The 25,638-nt window shown below is 39.4% G+C and overlaps 1 long non-coding RNA gene across 2 annotated transcripts; it reads left to right on the top strand.

Moving 5' to 3' along the window:
* LOC121659678 lies at positions 1 to 25,440 on the top strand. 2 transcript variants are annotated; one of them, XR_006014412.1, is made up of 3 exons: positions 1 to 6,101; positions 8,770 to 8,832; positions 20,378 to 25,440. It is a non-coding gene; the product is annotated as an uncharacterized LOC121659678 (long non-coding RNA). The 2 variants fall into 2 exon arrangements; XR_006014413.1 differs by lacking the exon at positions 20,378 to 25,440 and adding an exon at positions 14,112 to 15,079 and having other exon boundaries at positions 2 to 6,101.
* The last annotated feature ends 198 nt before the right edge of the window (positions 25,441 to 25,638 follow it).

The raw sequence follows: 25,638 nt of genomic DNA, 5'->3' as shown, positions 1-25,638 counted from the left end.
ATATATATATTATTATATGTCCACATGGCTTCAGTCAGAATACGGGCAAGTATTACGACAGGCAGTGCTTGTGAGAGCTGTCAGTTGTACCAGGTGTACAAGCCCTTCTCCCACTCCCCCACCAGGCCAGGGGTTACACAGGATGCCTGTGCAGGTCCATCCTGTCCTTCTCTTAGCTCCTGCTCATAGGAGGTGGGATCCAAAGGAGCTTCTCTCAGGGATGACAGCAGCACTCCAATGCAGCAGCTTAGGGTCTTGAGGAAGTCGTCAGCTCTCCATGGATGTCTGCCAGAACTGAGAGTGACTCCTGGGATGTTCACAGCTGCACAAAGTCCAGCTCCATAGAGAACACCGAAAGCGAGTGCCTTAAAAGTATCTTTGTGGAGATGTTTTTCAGTTAGTCTTTTGGGTAGAAATGCTTCTGAAATACTGCACAGGCTTTTTTTGCAAAAAATGTTCAACATATTCACCTCATTGCCTGCGGGAACTGCTCTTTAGTATCTAAGAGCTGTTCATGAGTGGATCTGTGGCTCTGTGCCTATCTCCTCCTGTGAGCATTTGTATCTTTTCTCATCTGTTAACAGCTTGGTTAATTTTCCAAGGAGATTAGAAGCAAGGCCTTAAGAATGACAAATGCTACTGAAAATAAAAGGGGAGAATTAAGAAGAAAGGCCCTGCAGACAATATCTATTTTGCTGGGATTTGGTTCTGCTGAGGAATACTTTCTAGTGGATACAAATAATAAGTCATTACCTTTTCCAGATGATAGGAATGCATAATAGCTGCACTCTTCTGAGTCTCTTCTGAGTATCGTTTCTTTACTTTTTTCCAAATGAGTTCCTTGTAAAAATGTCACACTGCAGCGCTGCTCAAAGGCTACTTAATATTCTTCTTTTCTTAAAAGAGCTGTGTATTTCCTGAAATCTGAGGTTTCTCTAATCAGCTCTGAAAACGGCCCTTCTTCCACATTGTTCTTCTTACCAAATTAGAAGGAAACACACAAAAATCCCCCTAATCTGTGTATTCTTCATTTGGGAAAATGATAAGCTTTGGGAGCAACATTTTAATTGTTGAGATTCTTCTGTTGACTAAAATATTACTAAAGATAAAGGATTTGGTCTAGTCGTGTTTTTAGAAGTACTTACAAACCTGAGCATTTTACAAAATCTGACTCACTTTGTTCAAGCTTAGAAGGCACCAGGCATGTCATTATGAACTTCTTGCTCATTATATGGAACATTATCAGGTTTGAACTGGTTTTAGTGGCATTTTTCAAACAACAAAATAGAATCTGTAAGAAAATAGAATGTGTAGTTCAGTGGAAAATACAATATTTCACAGCGTTTTACTCCAAACAGGGATACAAATGTAAAATCAGAATTGTATTTATGCAGAAGTAGCATGATTTCTTAATATTGGAACACTTACTGTTTTATATAAGAACATTAGAAAATACTGATGTTAAAAATATCACATTAAAATGGACATTTTAGCATTCAAATCTACAGTGATTCAAAATGATAGTTGAACTGAGCATTTTGTCCCATAAATATGAGCCATTTTTCTTCACTTATACTTAACTAAATTTAATACATTTAAATTGTCTGTTAAAAATGGTGAAATATGTTTTACTAACACTTAAAAATTAATATAACTATTGTCAGAAGATGTTTTACCGAAAAATATTATGATCAATTTTAAAGTAAAATAATCCTAGAAATACCTGCTCAGGCGCAAGTTTTTACATATATTTTGAACCTGTAAAACTGCAATAGGGCACAATTTTGCATGTGTACAATTTAAAATGGTGTGAACATACCTCTTCATTTCCAAAGGTGCAGGAAAGGACAATAACTGTATTTAACATTGCTTATGGAGCCACATAAGCACTGCTGTGTGTGTTGAACTAATTTTAACTGATTTTTTTCAAAAAGTCAAGTTATTTTCCTTCCCTCCACAAGCATATCTGTCTTTTAGAGCTCTGGAAGGCACAACACTCCAGCTGCATTACATACGTCCTACAAAAGCCCTCAAAAGCACCAAGCACAGGAGCTGTGATGTAGAGATACATCCCATGATAGTTTGTTGGAGCGAAGCACAAAAAACAGGATAGAGAAGAACGTACAGGAGGATCATGAATCTTTGCAGATTCTGCTATTCTCCAGTACTAAATGCAGAAAAAGCAACGCCTACAAAGTTTGCTTGAGCTATAAAATAAACAGCAAACAGATTCACTACTACTCCTGAAAATTGTGATGAAATTCCCTTCATGGATACTAACAAAAAGTTCCATGTTCTCTCCCCAGAAAAATGAGTGAGGATTGTATCAATAATCTTAAATATTAACAACAACACAGTTGAGACAAATTATAAATTCCATTTTAATATTTTAATTATTTTAACTAATATATCTTTAAGTATTTGTTAATTTTCTTGCAAGTATGGAGGTTATAATAATAAAAATTTTACAAATATTTTTCCTTAATTGTTATATTTATGTTTATGAACAGGTGATATTCTACATGTGCCATAATTTCAAGAGTTACTTGGTTCCTACCAGAACAGCTCCATTCAGATAGGTATGAAAAGCAAGATAGAAAGCAAGACCTCTGTGGTTTATTTCAGTCTTTACACGTTCTAGACATCGAATTTCTTGTAAGTTTAAGGGGAAAGGATGATGGAAATTGCAAAGATCATAAGGATGTTTGGTCTGTCTGAATGAAAATGTCACAATTCCCAAAAGACAAGAAATCTTAAGCTTATAAAGAATTCACCCACAGTGAAAGAGATGAATACTTAAAAGACTCATCAGCACCTCTTCTGTGATGTGCTCTAGCCTTAAAATGAACTTTGGGTTGGCAGAGCTGCAGAAAAATTGTGTAATTGCTACAGAGGAGCAGCAGTGAGTGGGTTAGTAGAAGGGGGAATAGGCAGCAAGCAGGGAAAAGCAGAGGCATTTATACATATTATATTTATTACATATATCTAAGATAACCTAATTCCACCCAGTACCTGCCACAAAGCACTGTGGGTGATCTGTGGGCACCCTCAGGGCTTGAAACTGCTATTTCTCTTTCATTTGAGTTCTTTTCCAGTCCGCTGTTTCTTCGATTTCTGATACACAGCACTTAACCCTGTGCAGCAATGGGAACCTGAGTTTTAATGAGTGACAAATGGGTCCTAAAATTTTATTAAGTTTGTCACTTCAGGGAGGGGTGTACATACATTTCCACATTAAAGCACGTATCAGAAACACCAGGAGTTGAAGCGTAGCACATACGACCAAAGAAGGAACTAAATGGATAGACATCTCTAGACTTCTTTTTCTTTAAGCAGCAGACCAGACCATATCAGCTTCTCTTGTTGCCTGTTGTAAGCACTTCCAAACCATATTGGCAGCATAAAGCACTCCAGTATTATTTTGAATAGATTCCGCACCTCTTTAAACTTTGGATCTAGTCAAAAGAATAATTCTACAATAACAGTGCTGCATTTCTTCCACCCTCTGCTCATCTCCAGAGCCAGACTATTTGTTGCATGATGCTCTGTAGCTCAGTCTGCTATCAGCAATGTAGAAGCATTACAGCAATCAGATGTAATCTGCTTTATCACCAGCAAAGATGTTGCCAGAAAAATTTCAGATTACCACAGTTTTTATACTAACTCAGTAAAATTGCACATGGTATTTAAAGCATGTCTTGACTTTCTGTTCTGGAGTTGTATTTTCAAGCACAAAATTTGTGTGGCTTAGTTAGCAAATTTTTTTTAATTGAGCAAGTGCATACTTTGCACAAATTATGAAGGTAGAATATGAAACATGAAGGTAGCTAAAAATTACATTTTTAGTAAGGAAATTTTGCATGTTTAGCCAAAAGCCAAACTTTTAAGCTGATTTTCATTGCATGATGAATTCGTAAAAAATTTGCTGTGGCCAAAGCGAAAATTCTGATCATTTAGCCTTATGGCTGAAATGTCTACTGACCTCTCCTGTGCCAAAGCAACCCCTCTTACTGTGTTCCCACGACTCCCTCTGGTGGCAAACCTCTCATTCAAGCTGCAGGACAGCCTCTTCCCTTGGTTTTCTCCCTCATGTTTCAGATGGATTAAGAGGCATGCTGGTGGATTCTCATCAGCTGCTCATCAGCAGCTCATTCAGGCAGTGGAAGTCCCATTAAAGTTTTTTGTTTGCGTTGTAGGAAACTTTTTCTTAATTTCAGTAAGAGCTACCTGTTCAACCTAATAAAGAAACTACCATTAAATATGCATAATATTGAAAAGACTGTATAAAAATGCTAATTTAAATAAATAATTTGTAAAAAAAAAAATTAATATTTCTGGTTTACATAATTCCCTTTCACGTAGCCCACCACTATATATACACCTCGGAAATGGTCCTGGTTTCTCTCAGGCCAGGCTGCTGAGGCCAAGAGCCTCATCACAAATGCAAAGGGACTTGTAGTTCCCAGTTAGGGTCATGCTAGGAGAACTAAACCTGGGTTTTCTTCTTCAGTGGGGAAATTCACAGCACTCAGTTATATAAAAGAATCTTAATACCTATTAACTCACTTCCATTTTAAAGGTTTTTCTTTTCCCACCATTGGAGACAGCACTGCCCACCTGCTGCAGCCCTTGCAGACCATCCTCCCCTACCTGCTGCATAGGCACGTGGCAGTGGAGCCTGGCAGTCTGTGTGGGCAAGAAATCCTAGAAACATGGTAGAATTTGGTGGCAGAAGATCCACCATAGCCTGGCTGGCCATCCAAACTGATTTGGTACAAATTAAGTCACTTTAATGATGGCTAAAGTAACTCGTTAACACTGAATTGCAAATTTTTCACTTGTGACTTGTTCTTTCTTGTCCCCATCTGACCTCATCAAGCAATAACAATGGCTAAAATATTAAGAGAAATTACAGATTTTAAAGAAAAAGTGATCATCCTCAAACTCACGGCTGAAAAGAAGATGAAAATACTTCTGTTTACCCTGCTGTCAAATCAAACGTGTTTATTGGTTACATTACAAAGATCAGTAACCGGGGTTTTTGCAAGGGCACTGTGTTGGTAAGTCACATTCCATACCCTCACCAAGCATGTAATTTCTCCTCTCATCATGAATAAATCATCTTAGCTGAGTGCATAAGGATGATTACAAAAGCAGCATTACTGGCCCAAAAGGCAGAATGGTAAGTGGTATGTCGGAGAAATGAGGGGAGAATGACCTATGAAGCACTGTAAAGCAGGATGGTGATGTACTGGTGATCAAAACAGAGCAGTCTGCCATTAAACCATAGTGTGCATTACTGGGAGACTAAGGAGCTCTCTTTATGTCACCTCTGCTAAACAGACTCCTACTATTTTTAACATTTTAATTCAGGTTATAATTCAGGTCTCTCTTTCAGACACACGTGTGTCCCTGATGATAAATACATACACAATATATGTGACATAGTTTTCCATTGCCTAAAATGGAAATTTTTATTCAGTGATTTCTTATTCCATGGCTGTTGTTCTTCTGAAGAAAGGTAGTTCCTGTTACGTGATCTTAGTGAATTCATTATGACTAAGACTCTGGTCTTTATCCTGTGAGTATCTATGCATGGGGTTTTTATGCTTGAATTTTATTTTTCTAGATGAATCATACGTATTGCAGCTCCCATGAAGCAGAGGCATGCCTGCCCCAGCAATGTGAAATCAAAATAATGGTGCAAATGAACCTGAACACATCAGTCCTGTCCCCGTCTGACAAAATAGAGTAAACCCTTGCAACACATTTTGTCCTCTTAGGTTTGTCCTGTATTAGAACTTCTTAGAGTAAATTGAGGACGGCCAACTACAAAAATAAAGATCAGCACCAGAGACTATTCCCAGAGCCCAGTACCATACCAATGCCATAACCATTTGGTTGCATTTTTCCATCCTGAGACTTTTTTTCTCTGTCCAAGTGGATCTTCTTTTTCTAGCTACAGAGTTTCAACTCTACAGCTGAAGGCAGAGCTAGCTAAACCAGCTGAAAAAAAGAGCACTCTCCTGGTACAGGGACAGTGTGGATCCAAACACCTACAAACTCAGGAATGGGTAGAAATCAGAATTTCCTGTTCCTGGGTAAGTGGTTCCAAATGTCAGCTATAAGTATGACCATGTAGATAATGAATTAAACAGCAATATTGTCTGCAAAGTCTCTGGATTTTGTCTCAAGCATTCAGTGCTGGGGAGCCTGAAACTGAGCTGATCTGTTCAGTGTGGAGTTGTTGGCACCACAGACTGTGAATGATATGAACCGAACAGAGAAAACACAGTAACAATGAGAATGAGGCAATGGCTAAAATCCAGAATTTAAAAGGAAAGTTATGGGAGAGTTGGGGTTGTTGGTGGAGGTCATGATCAGAAATTTGGGTATCTCAAAGACTGACTGCTGCTAAGTGGGTAGGATCTGTTATCCATGTCTGTGGCGATAAGACAGGAACAGTAGCCTTTAATCAAAGAACAGATAGTTAGGCTAGATAAAAAGGCACATTTTCTTGCAGCAAGGTAATTATGCACTAGAACAGCTCACCAGGGGAAACAGTAGATTCTCCATCATCAAAATACTTGAGCTACAGGATGGATACAGATACAAACTCATCCAGCCTGGGACTAGCAGAGGATTTGATGACCTCCAGCTTCCACTTCTAATGTTATTTTTCTAGGTGTTAGGATTTTCAGAGCACATATGAGGGGTGAACTGAGGTGAAAATTCACCTGAACTCTGGATTGCAGTAGATGTTCTTCAGGGAATATGCTTTGCACATGTCCAAGTGAAGTAGATGCTTGTATTTAGGTGCCTGAGGAGCCTTCAGAGTAACCTTGACAACATCTCCAGGATAAGGCAAGGGCAAAGATGCTCTCTGCAAAGATGTTTTGGACACAATATTTACAGCTGAGCACAGTAATATCCATTCACAGTGTATTGGCATCTGACAAGCAGAGAATTTTAGATGTCAGTGAAGCACGACTAGCTAATAATAACAATTGCATAGTTTACTTATGGATGTAAATTTGTGTGGGTTCCTCAGGGCCAGTAAAGCAAAGAACACAGAAAATTTTCTTTTCCCAAGTCTGCAACAAAATCATGCAATTATATATACAAAACTGTACAGTTATTTCTAGATGGATAATTTCCTACCTAAGCAGTAAATGCGTACAACTCAGGTTTAAATATGGTGTAATTCAGGCACAAACTCCTTTCCATACCTAAGTAAGACTACATATCCACAGTTCCACTTTTTCTTCCTGCTCTGCTTCATCATTAACCAGTCCAGCATTTACCCTGAGTGCTGCAGAGGCAGCTCCTCTTTTAGATTCTTCATGAGTTCAGCTGTCTGAATGAACAGAAACCATAATTGCCTACTGTTCATATCAGGATCTCCTTGAATATCCCTGTTTTCAAGTACATACATTGATGGTGCATCCTTGGGTAAAACTACAGTGTTCGGGATTACATACACTTAACCAGTCATCAAAGAATAGTGTCAGTAAAGATTCATGGTCCCATACATCCAAGTTTTTTTCTATGTAACTCCCTAAGCCGTTACCTGCCAACACACTCTTGGGAAAAAGTGGATCTTATTAGTGGATGTAATTTTTGTGCAAAAATACATATATCAGTGGCACCATACATAAGGAAGACACACAGAATACCATTTGAATGATACCCTTGTTCTTCTGTGACTTTATTCATCAAAAAGTCTTGTGGAATAGATATAATTAGCATTGCTCAAGTATTTTATTTTTTCCAGGGATTAAAGCACTAATTGTCACATTACACCCCAGCCACTATTTCTAGCCCCAATCCTGTCTCTCCTTACCCCCACATTCCTTCTCTTTCCCCAGCCTTGCTTCTTCCCCAGCCACAAGCTGCAGCCCAGCCACAGAGACGGGACAGCAGCTGGCCAAGGGGACGGGCTTCCCTGTAGGTTTGCTGGCATTGTTCAAGGGTACTTAGCAAGGCTCTGGCTTCATGCAGTTCCTTTTGCCAAGAGCCTGGTCTCTGATCATGGCACATTCTGGCACCAGGATGCTGTGTTTCCCCCTGCGTGTCCTTTTCACTGCTGGGTTTTTAACTCCACAAGTCACAGCTAGTCCTGCACACGTGGCCATGGGTCGCAGCTGCATGTGGGTGGATGCTGGAGTGCCAGGGCAGAACAAATCTCCATCTCATTAAGATTTGTGGTCATTCCTACTAATGCAGCAATGTTACTGAGACACTTGGAGAAGGGTGGTTCGTTGACATACTGCAAAAGCATGTACTTTTGCTAACAGGTAGTTGAACTATTAAAGGCAATATTCTCATGCCTGTAAATGAGCTCATTGGCTTAGTCTAGAAGAAACAATGCATATAGACAGCAAAAGGATTCAACAATATTTTTTTTTTTTAATAAGGCCCTATTCGTGTGCCAAGGTTGAAGGATCACCTTTATATATAGGTTGGTTCTGGGAATAGATTTTGTTTCGGTTTGTGGTCAGATAGGAGCAAAAACTGCTTCCCACAGATATGTTTTCCCATCTTTCCCTAAGTTACTTCTGAATAATCATTTTTTCATCATCTTCTTTTCTCTATTTTTTCCAGTCACTGGATACTTTATTTTTCACTTACTGCAATATTTTTCATGTACATTTTGAATCTACTTCTTAACGTCCTTGGTGATTTAATGAAATTCATATGACTTTGATTTCTTTCCAGAATTGCAGCCTAAAACATATTTCCTATCCTCTCTTTGATGTTTTGCTTTAGGGGAATGTTCTTTAGATGGACTATTCTTAAATGACACCCTCTGTGAAGACTCTGTTCCTTTCCGTAAGTAATTTTAAGCTCCTTCTTAATAGTGCACTCTAGTATTCACCTTTAATGTCACCCTGCTCATCACATCAAAGTAACGTGTGTCCGTAGTGCTCCACTGGGCTGTAATGAGCAGTGTGCCTGACAAACATCCGACGATGTGCATGTGAGCACATTTCAGTGGGGTATCTCCTGAAATCACACCCTGCTTGAAACAGAGCTAACTACGCTCCTTTTCAAACAACCAAATTTGTTTCCCAGCTGAAATAACAGGATCTCTTCCCAAATTCCTGTCTAGAGGATTAAAACTCCTCAGAGCACCCTGTGGCGAGACACATGAAGCCTGGAGAGAACTGAGCTCCTCTGAAGCCTTGTAGACTGTCTTCTGGGTGGGAATGGCAGGGGGAAGCAGTCCTGTTAGTCAGCACTGCTTCTCCAAGCACAGGTCATACAGGCCCCTGTGCTACTACACATGTGGTTACTGCCCTTTGTCCTGGAGTCTCACTATTTTTGAATCATAGGAAGGTCAGATATTTCAGATCACAATCTCACTAGTGATGACTAAGTGTTTTCATAACATATGCATCCCTCAGTAGCCTGCTACCACTGTAATTCAGGCTGTTCAACCCCTAAAGACTGATTCTGAAATAGTCTCTTCCCCAGGCAAGCACCTCCCCAGTTGAAGAGTTCAGAGTACCCGGGCAAGGGCAGACCAATGAGTGTTGCTCCAAAGGCACCTTCAGGGCTGATGTGTTTGACATTGTTTTGCTTACACTTCCTGCTGCAAATCAAGATGACACTTAGGAAATTAATATATAAAGCCCCTTTATTGAACAACTACATCCCGTTAGCAGCTCAGAGACCAGCTGTGAACACTTGCTTGCCAAAGCTCCCTATTGACATCGTGAAAGCATGAAGCTTTTAATCAGACCACACAGAGATAATTTTTTTACCTTTTCCCCCACCACTTTTCCCTCCCCAGTGTGCTGGCCTTGGCGTTTCATAACCCAGCAGAGATGCATTCTTAGAAAAAATGGACAAATCCATCAAATTCTAATGCCCCATTTGAAACTGTTCAAAAAACAGCATACATGAAATAAGGGTTTTCATTGTGATTTTCAGTGATTAAATATATATCAGAAAGATGTCACAGGGACACTGCACTAAAAATTTAATGTTTGGAGGGGGAAGTAGATACATATGTTCTTAAATAGAAAATTTTCCCTGCACTTTGGCCACATACACTTATTGGTAAAGACAATTTTTCAAAAATAATTACTACTGGAGCTGTTCATAGTATTAGTTTTCATAAATTCATACAGTTATAATTAATACGTGCCTTTCAAGGACCTAAAAGGGAAGGCATTCAATATTTCTTGTCTCTAATTTTAGTATGATCTGATTTTCCTCTGGTTGCCTTTCCAAACACCTGGGGCCAGCCATATGAGTAAATTAGATTGTGCTAAAATGCATATTAATGAAGCTCAAGCAATGATTCCCTAAAGGGACAGTAAAACTATATATAGCTCCTTTTTTCCCCCTCTCTTGGTTAATGTGCCTTTCAACACATTTAGATCCAAGTAAAATCATGCCATTTTGGAATAGCCAAACAAACAAACAAAAAAAAAAAACCAACAAAGAAACTCTTAAAACAAAAACTGAGAAGCCTGTTTATTTGAAGTGTCTAAATGATCACTCCTTTTAGCACTTGTATTTTAGAATTGTTTCCTATTAAAAATGGATTTCCTATTAATTTATTTATCCTATGTAAAAAATATAATATGAAGACATTTGGTAAGAAGTGGCATATTTTTAAACTGCCTACAGCAATCTCAACATTCTCTTCTCCATTAAAAAACCCCAATTGCTCATTATAATGGATAGCTGTGGAGGGCGACAAGCAATTACCACGTGTGACTCAGTACACAGACGGAAGAGTTTTGGAAAAGGACACAATACTAAACCCCACTTCCTCAAGAAAGTCCAGTGGAGCTCTTGGGGATTGTCTACAGCAGCAGTTCAGTCTGGACAAGGCGGATGTTTTTTAAGTGGGTCATTGCGTACCATGCCTTGGTTCACACCACAGAGTGGTCAAAGAGCACATGGACCTGATTCATGGAGGAGAAACTAGACTGGAAGATACACCCAAGAGGCACACTGAAAGTGCCCTGACTGCTAATGGGCATTCAGATCACAGAAAGAGACAAGTGAAGTCCAAAACGGAAACAAAAATATGTGAGCACTGGCTCCTCAGCACCACCACTTTTAAGTCAGGTAGATGCAGAGGAAACTGCTTGAATGACTAGGGAAGCCCAGTTTATCATACCAGAAAAAATTGGTTTGGTTATTAGAACTAAGGATTAGAAAGGATGTGACTCAGTGATTAACTGCAGGAAGGGAACAGAACCACCAATTCACAAAACAAACTGACACAAAAAACAAGTGAGTATTAATTACTTACATCCTAGAAATTAGAAGGAAAGATTAGAAAGAATATCTAAACAAAACTGAATTTTTGCAACAACTTTTCAGCTGTAATATCATGGCTTAAGAGAGCTCCAAATGTTTTTAAAATGCAGGTTATGGAAGGAATTGTATAATTTTTTTTAATTTGTGCAATAATAAGTGCAGGAGACAGAATATGAGAGTTAAATCTGTTTGAAAGTGATGATTGATTTCTAAGCATTTTCAAAGCACTTATCCAAGTTGTCCTTCTTGCTATAATCAAACCACTTTTTAAACAGGTTCAAGTAATTTTAAGTGCCTTTCAGTGTAAAAAGAGGGGGGAATATTAGATAACTTACCACTAAAAAAAACTGAGCAGATCTTTAGGATGAAGAATAATGTCTCTGTTAAATTGGATAGAATATTGATAGTGGCACATTTGTTAATTGTGGTAATTGCTTACAGCTATCTCTGCATTTCTCTCTTTTTAAGTACTGCAGTACTCATTACAATGGATAACAATTTCAAACAGTGTCTTTACAAACAGTGTAATTGTCAAGCAATTGCAGCTTGTGGATCTGCATGCCAGTCATTGTCAGTCATCAGCCCTGCCCAGTTATGTATTTATATTTATTGCATATTATAGAGCATATCAGAAAAGGCAATCAAGAACAGAGACACTCAGATTCAGTGGCTATCTCTCCAAGAGTTGTCCATCAGCCAGAGGCTTTGCCATGCATGATTTTCAATTAGAAAGAGAACCTTTATATTCGAGAACCTTTCATATATTTATTCAGGTTTTCAATTTCTTCTGAGCACCCCTTCAGAGTCAACAATTGACAATACAGAATAAAAGCTCTCTCTGTATTTAATGAAATATAATTCTTTCATTCCACTCTTCTCTCCCACTGAAATGAAATTTTTAACCATGGCAAAGCCTTACTTGTTACTTTAGGAACAGCATTCAATTTTACAAGTATCGACGTTTCTTTTTGAGGGTCTTATTTTTACCATTATTTGCTTTCTTCCCCTACTGCTTGCGCTGTTCCCTTCTCTCACCTCAAATACCCAACCTCTTGCTTTTCTCTTTGAAGACAATCCCAGCCTCCCCTTGCCACCATGGGTAATGTTTGGAGTCTATTGGTTTCCCCCACCAAGAACTGCAGGAACAAGTATCTTCTATCTGCCTCCCCTCTGCCTCCTCACTACTACCTATCTCTAGGAGCAGGCAAAACATGTCTGTCCTCCTGAGTCTGAGCAACTGTTCTTGAGGCAGGTATCCTGGTAGGAAGTGATCATTTGTTTCCACTGATTCCTCTGGACACCCAGGACACTGGCAAAATTTGACTCACTTATGTGCTATCCATCCTTGATGTGGATAAAACTGAAATTAACACTGTCCCCTCCAAGAAGTAATGATTTTGTGAAGGTTTTGGAATCACTCATGATGAAATGGGCAATGAAATGGTAGAACAAAAGCCACCCACATATAGGTGCACAGGCAAAGAATTCTCTCACTCAGAAGCAGTCCTGGGCACTATGAAGGAAAATCCACTATTTCAGTATGTTCTCCCAGGAATGAAACATTAAATCAGAGTTCTCGCAGAGTTTCTTGAGACTCTGCTCTTATTCTATAACCATAGGATGGTTTAATTAGGCTTTGAAAAATTAAAATGCCAAAAATAAATTTGAGCAAATATTAGCAAATGCAGAATTTCAAACTGAAAATAGTGACAAAGCAAGATTTAGCTAAGATTTTTTTACTACATCTGACAGTGTCTTTCTATAAAAGTAATTCCAGGTCAGTTAAATTGCTCTTGGAAAAATTAAAACTTATGCATAAAATATGTAAGACCTTTAACTTCTCATCTTTTATGTTTTAATTGTATGGCAAAACATTTTGCTAAAGTAATTTTGTGCAGTTAACTTTGAAGCAGTTTTAAAAAGTCAATGACATGGTTTTAAAATATAGCACATGAAACAATATTTCCATCAACATGCAGCAGTTGCCATAAACAGCCTTAATTTCCAGACTAAATTAGTGCTCTAAATATATTCAGACAAATTAATGCAATGGAAAATTATAGAACCCAAATTGTATATTTATTTATTGCAACATGTTTCACTTGCATCTCATCTGCCATTCATACAAGGTTACTTCAAGTTTAGTAATTTTTCCCCTTTTCATGCTCAAATTGAGAGGAAAACATGACTCCAAATGTTCATAACTGAGTTGAAAAACACATTTTGGACTAATCTGCTCACTAATCAGCAATATTATCTCCTATATATCATGCGTTATAATTTCATTTAAATTGTTACTGCTGTGTTCAGCTGTTTAAGACTTCAAGTAAGTGAACAATAATTAAAATTGGTTTTTCAGTTTATGTGTGGGCTGGTTTTGAAGCAGCCAGCCCTACGAAGTGAACTGAGTTGCACAGAATCACCAGTACACGTGCAGGGGTTTTTTCACTGTCTGTCTCCTGATGACAACTTTGTAATTGGTTTTGGAGTGGCACACAGTGCAGGCAGCCTGAACTGGAGCACTACTGAGACTGGCTTCACTGAGAGAGTGTTGTATTCTTTGAGGACAGGATTTCTAATAGCAAAGAAAACCCTCTTAGATAACGATATACCACTGATCATCTCAGGTTGGGACAATAGAAAGTAGATTACCTCCCCCAGCAATTGCAAATGCTGAAAATCAAAACTGGTGAGTGGTAAAATTTATTTCATAGTCCTAAAAAAGGCTTCTACTTTATTACAAAGTAAGGCCCAGTTTCTATGACACAGCAGACTGTCCTCTAATTTTTCAGATTATTTTAAAATGAAGACTTTTTCTCTTCTTTTAGACATTACAGCTTATTATGAACAGAAACCTTAATTGTTCAGTATGCCACCTGTTTGACAGAAGGAAATGAGGAACAATTACTGTCTGTGGATTTCACATGGAGCCAGGAAAGACAATGAAAAATGAAGCAAGTTATGTTTTATAAGGGAAAATGAAAAGCCATTTATGAGCACCAGAATTAATGGCTCTCCTTGAGATATATATATATTTTTATTATTTTATATGTTTTTATGTCTCGCAGTTGAATTATATTAGCTTTACCTTCTTTCTGGTACTTCTCAAATCTCTCGTCACACTTTGATGAGGTGTGGGGAGCTGGGAGTGAGAATGGGTACCGACAGACTGAGGATCTCCTGCTTCTGCATGTCCATGTGAGCCAAAGAGAGCCACTCTGCTCATCCCTCATCCCAGGGAGGAGAAGGCTTTGTGAGCAAAACATGTTGTGTGCTGGGCCCTTACAGGAGCTCCTTAAACATCACTAAACTGATGGCATTCCCAGGTGTGGCCAATTCTGCTTGAACAGGTCAAAAGCTGGTTGTGAGGAGCTGAAGTAATCACAAATATGAAACCACAATAAAAATGCAGAAATAAATAAAGAGACTAAAATTATATATAGTAATGACAAATCAATTACAAATACAGTTGAGTCGCTGCAAAATCTGCTGGCTCTTCCACATCACCTCTGTCCCTTCTTCCATTCACTTCATCTGATTAAAATACTCACTTTATGTCATGTCTGACATCAAGTAAGATGAACTTGGAAAATCCCACCCAGGACTTCTCAAGACCAGGTGCCTCCAAAGTATCCAGACTTGCCCTGGAAAAATTGGGTTTTGAGGTTCTCAAAACCACAAAAAGCTTTTGGTGAATGACTTCAAGCTGGGAAACCAACGGCTGCCTTTCTCCAATCTCTCAGAGCAGTGAATCTATGGCAAATAAATAGTTGCTGTCTAGCAACATTGATATTAATATTCTGTCTGGGGAAGTCTCTATTGGCTGCATGATTTATCATGAAAAGTTGGAAGAGCCATAACTGCCAGCACACAGGTCAATCATGGGCACAAAAAAAATGTTCATATGGGCAGCATAGGGCCACCCAGCTCCAGATGTACAGAAACTCCTTTTCCAGATGCCTTATATGCAAAAGCACATGGAAAGCTATGTCCCGTATGTTTTTTGCGCAGTGCATGGGATTAAAACCTGTAGTAGAGGAAATCTTACCTTTTCTCTGATCTATGGCAACCCTAGCAGCAGCTGTGCTACCTTGCAGGCCCTTCCAGACCAGTGCCCAGAGCCTGGGCTTTGCAGCCATGGATCTTGTCAAGAAGGTCTGAGTGAGACACACTGAATCACACCACACACCTCAGGGTTACCCTTGGTTTGGCCAGCAGCAGCAGCTGCAGGACAGGGGTTTGTGCCCAGGGAGAGGTCCAATGCTCACCAAACCCAGGGTAGCAAGGCCCCTGACAAGAGCTAGAGCAGCACACTTTCCTCTGCTTCACAAGCGCTTTTTGGAGGTGGCAGGTTCTGGGAAATTAACACCCAGTGGACATTTTACCCATCAACCACGGCAGTGAAGATGACAATGAATATATTTCAATTGAATTTCCTTTGAAAGAAAAGTTGGCCATGGAGGAAAATAGAGCTGCATTTAAGCCTGAAGAAATTATTTCCAAAACCAGTTTTTTCAGGGTTTGCAAAAAGTCATAAAAGCAGGTAGGTAAGCAATGTACAGCAGCTGCCATAACATTTCAGTCTCTCATACATGCCATCCCAAAGTGCTCCAGAATGGCTTTTCCTCTTAGGAAGGTCAAACAAATGCACCAACATCTCTCAAATACAAAACATATTTCCCCAAAACTCCATAAAGAAAGCAAACTTGAAAATGTTTTTTCAGATGGAACTCTACTCAAGTACAGCACTGTGGTAGTGGGTTGACCCTGGCTGGACACCACATGTCCAGCAAAGCCTCTCCATCGCTCTCCCCCTCAGCTGGACAGGGGAGAGAAAATAGTATGAAAGACTCGTGGATTGAGATAAGGAGAGATCACTCATCCGTTACTGCCACAGGCAAAATCACTTGACTTGGGGAAATTAGCTTAATTTATTGACAATCAAATCAGAGTAGGATAATGAGAAATAAAACCAAATCTTTAACACCTCCCCCACACCCCTTCTTTCTTCCTGGGTTTAATTTCACTCACAATTTTTTCTCCCTCCTCCTCCACAGCAGCACAGGGACAGGGCATGGGTGTTGTGGTCAGTTCATCACATGTTTTCTCTGCTGCTTCTTCCTCCTCGGAGGGAGGACTCCTCACACTCTTCCCCTGCTCCAGGGTGGGATCCCTCCCACAGGAGACAGTTCTCCATGTACTTCTCCACTGTGAGTCCTTCCCACGGGCTGCAGTTCCTCAAAAACTTCTTCAGCACGGGTTTTTCAATGGGTGCAGTCCTTCAGGAACAGACTGTTTCAGCGTGGGTTCCCCACAGCATCACAAGTCCTGCCAGGAACCTGCTCCAGCATGGGCTTCCCACGGATTCACAGCCTCCTTTGGGCATCCCTCTACTCCAGTGTGGAGTGCTTTACAGGCTGCAGGTGGATCTCTGCATCATCATGAATCTCCATGGGCTGCCAGGGGACAGCCTGACTGACCAGGGTCTTCCCCACGGGCTGCAGGGGAATCACTGCTCTGGTGCAATTGCTGTTCAGAAAGGCTTTTTGGCCCCTTAAATACATTATCCTAGAGGCACTACCACCATCGCCAATGGGCCCAGCCTTGGCTAATGACGAGTCTTTCTTGGAGCCAGCTGGCATTGGCTCGATCCTACACACAGGAAGCTTCTGGCAACTTCCCATAGAAACCACCCCTGTAGACCCCTGCTACTGAAACCTGACCATGCAATTCAAATACAAGCATCTTTCCTGCCTCTCACTTCCCTGCCTCCCTCCCTTACCCAAAAAACAATGTCCTGGGGAAATGAGTAGTTGCTGTAGTTACTCTTGACAACTGTTGTGTTCAGGTTTTGGTGAAGGCAGAAGACATTAGAACCACTGAATATTTGAATTAATCTCAGCAGGTCAATTACTACAAAGATTTTCTGCTCTAGTTGCTTGCAGAGAGATGTGCTCTTCTTAAAATCCTAGCTATTTCAAATTTATTTGCAAAGCAAGATATAACAGTGTAAAAAAATCAGTTGAACACAACAATTTTATTGGAGTTCACATGCTACAACAATGTGTATGAACACAAAGCTTCTAGCAAGACAAACAAGCAATCCTGGAGCTGTTTTTAAAGATATCTGCTGTTTGCAGCAATGCAGGATGAGCACTCAGTCAGTTTAACAGGTTTCCTCCTTGATCAATTATTTAGCCTTTCCTTTTCTTTTCCTGAAAGTATGGGTTTGTTTGGTTTTTTAATTTGGTACTATCACTACCTTTAATAAAGGGTGTATCCCTGTATTTCTGCATGTTTGAGTTTGGAGCACTACAAATCCCTGCTTTCATATCTCTGTTTCAGTGATTCCTCTCTATCCCCAGTAGTTTGTCAGGCAGGAGAAGGATGAGAAGTCAATAGAAGTTCCAGCAGATCAAAGAATAGGCTATGTCAGCTCTCCACTGCCCCCACATCCAATATTGTGTTGCAGTCCCCAGGGGCCAAAGCAGAACCTTTCATATGAGAACTTGTACTCAAGAAGTTCCAGAATACCAAAAAATTGATGAAAGTCAAATAAAGTCTGTAGGCTTGAGATTCACAGCACTAAGGGGAGAACGAACACCATTACACACAACCAGAGTAGCTGTACTACAAAAAGGATATAGAAAATAAGATGTCTGAGTAAAATTAGCTAAAACTGCACCGTAATCTTCAATAGAAAAAGAGGTCCTTCAAAAAATTTCCTTCCAGAAACCTTGCATTTATTTCCATACACTATTTTTTTTGCTTTTATTCAAATACTTTATAAATGCTTAAGATGCAATTGATATTTAAATTTTGTTCAATCCCTATGAGGTTCAGTGGACAGAAGCAATTCAGTCAGAAACAGAATGATGTGAAAAGCATTGAGGGAGTGCCTTTTCATTCAGTGTGCAGAAAAATTAATATCCACAGGACAGCTGTTAAATAGGGCAGATTTTTTTCATTGCTTCAATACTAAAAGCCACACTGATTTTGTACAAAGAAAGCATTATATGCTCAAGAAAGATGGGTGACAGAGCTTAAATTTGCTAAAAGGCAGCTGGGAAGAATGTGTTCTACTTATTTGTAATGAAAAATACCACAATAAACAACTAACAGCTGTTGCTTTACTCACATTAATGACTTTTGCTTTTTTTAAAAAAAATAAACCAACTGATTTTGTCAATAGAACAATACACAAAACTCCTAGCTGCACAATTGAAAAGTAGGCAATGTTGAGTAAGATATAATAATTAGTCAAACTTACCAGTTTATATCTCTGGTTAGAAGGAAATTATCCTACCATTAACGATCAACAGTTAAGTAAATAGCCCAGAAATAGCCTTCCTTAAAGACCACAGGGCCAACAGCAGGACAAGTAAAGTAGCAAAAGAGACACATGCACTCTGTAAAAGCTACAAACCCACAGGAGCCCTCAAAACCCAAGCCAGGAGCAGCCTGGTGCACGGTGCTGGAATGGCAGGGGCAGAGCACACCAGGTGCCTGCCTTGAGTCACTTGCTGGATCTGGACAGCTCCTCTAAACTCAGGCCTAAAATACCAGATAGTTACATGATGCCCTGTTTCTTGTCAGAGGAATGAAACAAGGTGTTATAACAGTTAAACCTGGAAAGTAGAAGCAGGAGAAGTCCCCAGGCTGAGGAGGACTTTTCCAACATGCTGAGCAGAAGTACAGGTCTGGTCAAAGCAACTGGCTTCTTTGCAAACTCTGAATGGTGAGAAATAGCTGGAGCCTAAACTATTCAAATAGCTTCATCTTCTGATGCATTGCCATGGTATACCTTATTCTCAGCAGGAAGGTTCTGCATAATGACACCAGCTTTATCTCCTTAGTACAACTGTCTGAAGAGAGAATTTAGAAGTACAGGCTAGGAAAAATCCTCTCCACGGCTCCAATGCAGACTGGGGTAAAACCACCTTTTTCCCATGGGTTCCAAAATTTCTTGCAACATCGAGGTCACATATCAACCAGTGCAACACCACACCTAAACTCTCCTCCCTCAAAGGGAGTACCACGTTTTTAATTTGGTATAACAAGAAGTTTTATAGTTAGTTTGAACTGGGAGGAGAAATAAGGCCTATTGTTCCTCATCTTCTAATCAATGCTTCTGGCAGCTGTGGGCATTAAAATTACAATCTATCTGCCTCATACTTGCATCAAAATATGAAGAAAACATCAGCAGAAAAAAACTTATATTCTTCTCCATACTACACTAGAGCAAATTTCCTGTATTATGGAAAAAGAACCCATATTTGCACAAAATCCACAATAATGCAAAAAAAAAAAAAAAAAAAGAAAATTAGATTTTCTTCCCAAGCCTAAAATGAAATATGGAAGTACAGGTGGGGGGAATTTGGAAGGGAACACTTACATGAAGTACTTTTTCACAGAAAAGTGACAAAAATTTAAAATAACATTTGAAATTCTACTCTTAGAGTTGCACTTCAGTTTCTCACCCATTTTGACATACTAATTATGGAAAGACAAGTTATTTTAAGCTTGCATATGAAAATTCCTATAAAATATACAGCTGTAACACCCTGATGTGTTACACTGCTTTATAGGACAGTTGGCTTTGTGTACAGTGATGACATTTATATTCTATTGAAGTGGTTGGCAATAATAACAAACCCTATATATCCTGAGTTTTAAGGTTGTTTGATAACACAGTGTTATTTCTAAAACTTTATAATGAATCTACACAGAAATCATGTGCTGTCAAAGAAAAATGGATACATGTTTCTTCTGTATCAGCACCATAAAATTGGGTCTCTTTTTAAATCCTGTTTCTGGACCACACAAGCTTTTTACTTGCTTACAGGTCATTGATAATGACACTTTCTGCTTTTCATTTTGTTATTGTAGGGATATATAAACAGAAAAAAACCTTTTTTTAAATACATTGTATGCACCAATTTAAAGATGTATGTATTCTTAGTTATGAATATACAGTGCTGATAATACTGGTAAGTAAGTTATATGTATATTTCTTGCTCTTCTACTAGAGATTAGCTTTCATGAAAAAGTAACTACTGGAAAATTTTCTTTTTTTTCTGTGTTTCCTACCCAGGTTGTGGAAGAATGCAGCCATGCTGCCACCTATTAATTTTTATACTGCATGGAAATAGAAAAAAAAGTTACCATTTTTAACAGGTAAGGAAAAAAAAACCACAATAAAAACAAAATCTGTAAAACCCTGAATGCGGCTTCAACACTATGAAACCATTAGCCTTTTTTGACTATTTAACAGCTGAAACACAAGTGAGAAAAGAGAGCATGACACCTACAAGTAAGCAAGGGAAGAGAACATAAGGAAGGATAGCTGATGATTACCATATAATCATGGCTGGCAAAAAAGAGACAGATTTCACATGCAGATTTCTGTTGACTGAGACTCAGTGAAGGCTCATTTCAGTCCCAGCCAACGGGATCTGTGAGGAGGAAGAAACCACATGCAACACTGCTTGCGTTCCCCATTAGAGCAGATTTCTGCTAAGCAGGAAGGGACAGAAAATTTCAGTGTGGCCCCCCAAACCCCCTTCTGATTCTGAGTGCACTGAGTGCAAAGACAGCTGGTGTTCCACACAGCACAGCTGGATGTGGAGGACAGAAGGACACTGCTGCAGGGGACTCTTCACACACAGAAGAACAGGAGTGGCTCTGGGAAGCAGGTGTTTCTCCTTGCCAGGGAGGGACCAGCACGGCTTAATCTGCTCCTTGCTTCAGCTGGCTGGTACCAGGCGGCTCTGAAGCCTAATGCCCACCTAAACCAGGCCCCTGACACACAGAGTGCATATGGAGATAACCATTGGAGGTAGCCAAACAGAACAGCTAAGCCACCTCTCCAGAGCCAACAAGTTATAACTCACCTCACAGTCCCTCTGTTCCCATAAATACGTAATTTCTAACTTCCGTTTGTGAGGTAAACTTACAGATTCACTTCATTTGCAAAAAAAACCTGACAAACTCCAAACTCACAAGATTTCTGGGATGATTATCTGAAAATAAATAAACTATAATTTCACTGTTCTGATACCTTCTCTCTTATGTGTCACACACAAATGATCTCTGGATAATTTTTATATAAGTTAGATAGAACCAGTTATATTTGTATACCAAAATGTATTCCTTTGATGTATCCCTTTTGAGTTTCACTGTAGTTTTTCTTATGAGTTGAGAGAAATTAGAAACAAGGATATGTCCTTTTTAGAATAAGGATCAGCAGATTTATTATGACTGGATTGGAGTATTCAAAGTGCCTATTACCCATGATATAACATTTAGTTTCAATAAAATATATGAAGTTACTTAAGTGCATTAAAAACTAACAACAGACCCAAGAGAGGGAGAGGCCTGAGCTGAAGAGGTAGGTCAACAGTTGTTTATTAGTTACTGAGAAAACAGAACCATTAAACTCCAGCAACCTCAGATTTCTATGCCAACAAAACCAACCCAGAGTGTATACCAGGAAAGTTTAGTTCAATCTTGAGAAAAGTATCAAAGTTCCAAAAACTGATTTCAGAAAATTTTACTGTTAGATGGGTGATGGCAAAAAAAAATTAAATGTTTGAACGGAGAGTCTGACTGAACAGTCTTCTCCCAGTTACTTTTAGCTAGCCAGACATTCTGGCAAACTGGTGTCTGCTAGAATCAGATGTAAAATATGTTAATTCTAGAATTAATTTTCTACACAAGCTGAGGGGAATCTGAGGTGTAAAATAAATGTTTTACTACCCTTATCAACCAGTCATTCTTATTAGGGCACAAAGCAATTTAGGTGATAGGCTGAAAATTGGCTGGGGCAGAATGCAGATAAGACCCAATTAAAACAAAAAGCAATTTGAGTTTACTGAATAATCTATAAGAGCAAATGACAAATTAAAAAAGCTAGAGAAAATTACATGTAGGTTTTGCTTTCAGTGCACAACTGGAGTGCTGAAAGAAAACAAACAAAACATTACCAAATAATTAGAATGGGGTAACTTCACATTCAGTCTCCAATAGTGAGGGATAGAAAATATATTAGCAATTTAAATAGGTTTCTGCATTAAACCAGCTGGTTTTCGTTAAATAGAGGAAAGCTAGGGCAAATCAAAATGCATGAAATGACCCAAACCCAAGACATCAGCCAACAGATCCTATAGTTTATGCCAGCAGCCCTCCTGACCAAATAGGTGCACACATGTCTGGCCATGCCTCCCCATGTGCTAACTCCGCTCCGGAGTTGAGGACGTTGGTTTTCCTCATCTTCTCTTAATCCTTAGCTCTGGCCATCTCCTTTCACTTCTCTCTGACAGTGGCCACACTGGAGCCTTCCAGCAAGGCGTGTTTGCACAGGGGCTGCTCCTGCAGCCCTGGGAGTGCGGTGGGAGCCCAGCCAGCTCCGCTCCCCGCCGGGCATCGCCGCGGGCTGCCGGAGGGAGGAAGCGGCCGCTGCCGGGGGAGCAGCGGCCGTGCTGCAGCCCCTGCCCCGGCACGGCCCCGTCAGGCGGCACCCGCGGCACCCACAGCTGGAGCGAGGGCAAATGAAAACAATAGTTCAAAGTTGTGATGGAGGCAGGCTCATGCCTCAAGCTTCCTTTTCCTCTGCCACCTAGCTCGGAGACACGGGAACTCTTGCCATAAGAGAAATAACTGATATGAGTTCCCCCAAGACAAAGATTAACGCAAAAAATTGTAACTTTTTTTTTTTTTTAACTGGGAGATTTAGGCACGTCCCTACTTGTATGTTCTGGCTCTTGTGTATCTTTTCTGAGGCAACTCCTATGTGTTCAAGAAACAGGGACACTAAAATGAAGGTGACTTCTACAAAGACACTGATTTCAAGTCTTACCTGCCACCATCAGAGCACGAAAGTGTTTCATTAACGTATGTCTTTGCTCCATCACTATTAACATTGCCAGCTCCAGTCTGAAATACAGTATCCCAATTCATCAGCTATGTACAAAGCTATAAAAGCATATTAATATTATTTATTCTTTGGCATATATATTTCACAATATTCAGAGTAAACTCTGAGTGCTCAGTGGGCAGTTACTGGAATTCCCAAAGGCACTTTATTAACTGAAAGGATAACTTCACAAGTTTGGTTGCAAGTCAAGCCAGGAGTTATTCTTCAGACTTTTATAAAGATTGTACCACCATAGCACAAGCAAACGTTTTCTCATCCAGCATAAAGTCTGCAGGCATGAATATAACCCAGAGGGTTCTTTTGAACTTCCAAGGCTGAAGCATGACCAGAAAGAAAACAGAATAGACTTTTTTCCTTCACAGTTCTGAAAACAAGTTCTAATAATTTAACTGCTAGGTAATAAATTGCTATAAGTGAGGAAGGATCAAACTGAAAAGACACAGAAAATTATAATTCGTAACAGGATTATCAGTGGCTGATTTATCTTTGAATATACATTAGAGTAAAGTTACACCAAAGAACAAAATTCCTTAATGTTAACATTTTGGTACCTATTTCTCATGGGAAAGAAGCCATATTATTATTGCAGTACTTAGTAGAATACTCACTGAAGTTGCTTATTTAATTTCTTTTTTAGGTACATCTTCCCTTACCAGGAATAAAAAATAAAAGACCAGTAGGAAATGCTTATTAGGGCCAGGGGCTTTTTGGAAAGAAATATAACATGTGAAATTAATTTAATCTCTTTCTGCTTTGAAATATGTTGCAAACAGATTGTGATTTTCTTCAACACATTATACAAAACTATTCAATGATTCATTTCAACAATAATTGACATCCTGAACCTCATTAGTAAGTAGTTTGCTGCCAGTAGTCTGTATTAAAAATGAACTATTTCAATAGATTAGTCATGTTGCTTTGTTGGGCTTTTTTTTCAAACCTTGATTGCACTGATGTAAATCAGACAATAAATTTACCCCTATGAGGACAGGAATTCAGTACTGTGTTTCACCAGTATTTCGCAATATTCAGTTATTCTCCATTTTGGCAATCACTCCTACTAGCTAACTTAGTTGCTATCCCTGCAGAATGAAACCACCAAAACAGTATGAAAATAGGCTACATGAGTTTCTTAACAAATGGGGTAGCTAAAGCATCAGCCAATCTTTATTCACTGTAGAGTCAAATTAATTTTTTGTTGTTTTTTTCATATTGTGTATTCATTTACATGAACATCATAGAGGTTTGTACAAGTGACTGTTGGTACAAGTGACTGCAGTGGTAGAGAAGGCAACACAAGGTTTCGCCAGTTGCAGACCAGAGAAGTGTTATCAAAAGCAGAGCAGGGCTTTACAGTTAAAGTTTCAATGACAAATAAGGTAACTAAATGGAAACAGGAACTCTCCAAGAGCAGCGTATTCCACAAAATCATATTTAGTTTCTTTACTTTTATAGATGTAACTTCTAGAGAGCCGTGCTGTGCTGGCTTTTCTTCAGAAGGAGGGAGGGAGCTGCTGTACTTCACCTTCTCTGCTGCTGTGGCTTCAAAGAGCCCATTAAGGGCACAGAGCTCTGCTTTGACAGCAGTGCTTCATTCTTGAAGACTAGTAGACAATGGTCTGCCCTTCAGGTCATACAAGTGGAGTCCCTCTGGATCACAAAGACAGACCTGCCCTATGTCAGACTCTGGGAAACTGAACTCTGCAGCTTCTATTATAAATTGCAATTTCGCTCCTTATAAAGTCACTGCTACCTTACTAAAACAAGCCTCAGCATCCCAAAAGTCACTTCAGTAGCATAAGACTTACTAGGCTCAGTGAATGCACTGCCTATACAGGAGTTGCTTATGGGCTGACAAACACAAACCCAAAATGTACCGCAGGATTATGTTTTGGCTGCAGTTTATACAACTTCAGAGCTAACAGTTTCCATCCTCTCTCTTATTTAATAAATTTGGGGAAAAAAATAATAGGAATTTTCTTAGTATTTAATTGTGGTGTTGTTTTGTTGGGGGTTTTTTTGCACTATCACAAACATCTGGAGCAGCCATTAAGTCATGAAGATTTAGTAATCTTTACCTGCAAAAGGATGGTTGACACATTTTAGTAGTTCTCCTTGTAACTATGTAGTACTCTGTACCCCAGGTCAGTTGTGAGCCGAAATTCACAAAAATGAACGGGATGGGGTATATAGCAAAAATTTTACATAACATTTCCCTTATGATTTCTAGAAGAGGGTTCATCTCTTCTCAACAAAGCACTGTGAAGCTGAAGGCAATCTATCAGTCCTTACTGTTTCTTTCTGCTAAGCGGTTTTCTTCTTCTGTTACTCTCTCTACTGGAAGACAGCAGTTAGATTTTGAGACATCTAAACACTGATGTTACACCAAGCTGTTACATGAATTACAGCTGTTCTGCAGA

The sequence above is a fragment of the Corvus kubaryi genome, unplaced genomic scaffold, assembly GCF_017639235.1.
Source record: "Corvus kubaryi isolate FWS band 111438036 unplaced genomic scaffold, C.kubaryi_AGA036_p1.0 137, whole genome shotgun sequence".
In the NCBI taxonomy this organism is placed as follows: domain Eukaryota; kingdom Metazoa; phylum Chordata; class Aves; order Passeriformes; family Corvidae; genus Corvus; species Corvus kubaryi.
This window is presented reverse-complemented; position numbering and strand designations above follow the sequence as displayed.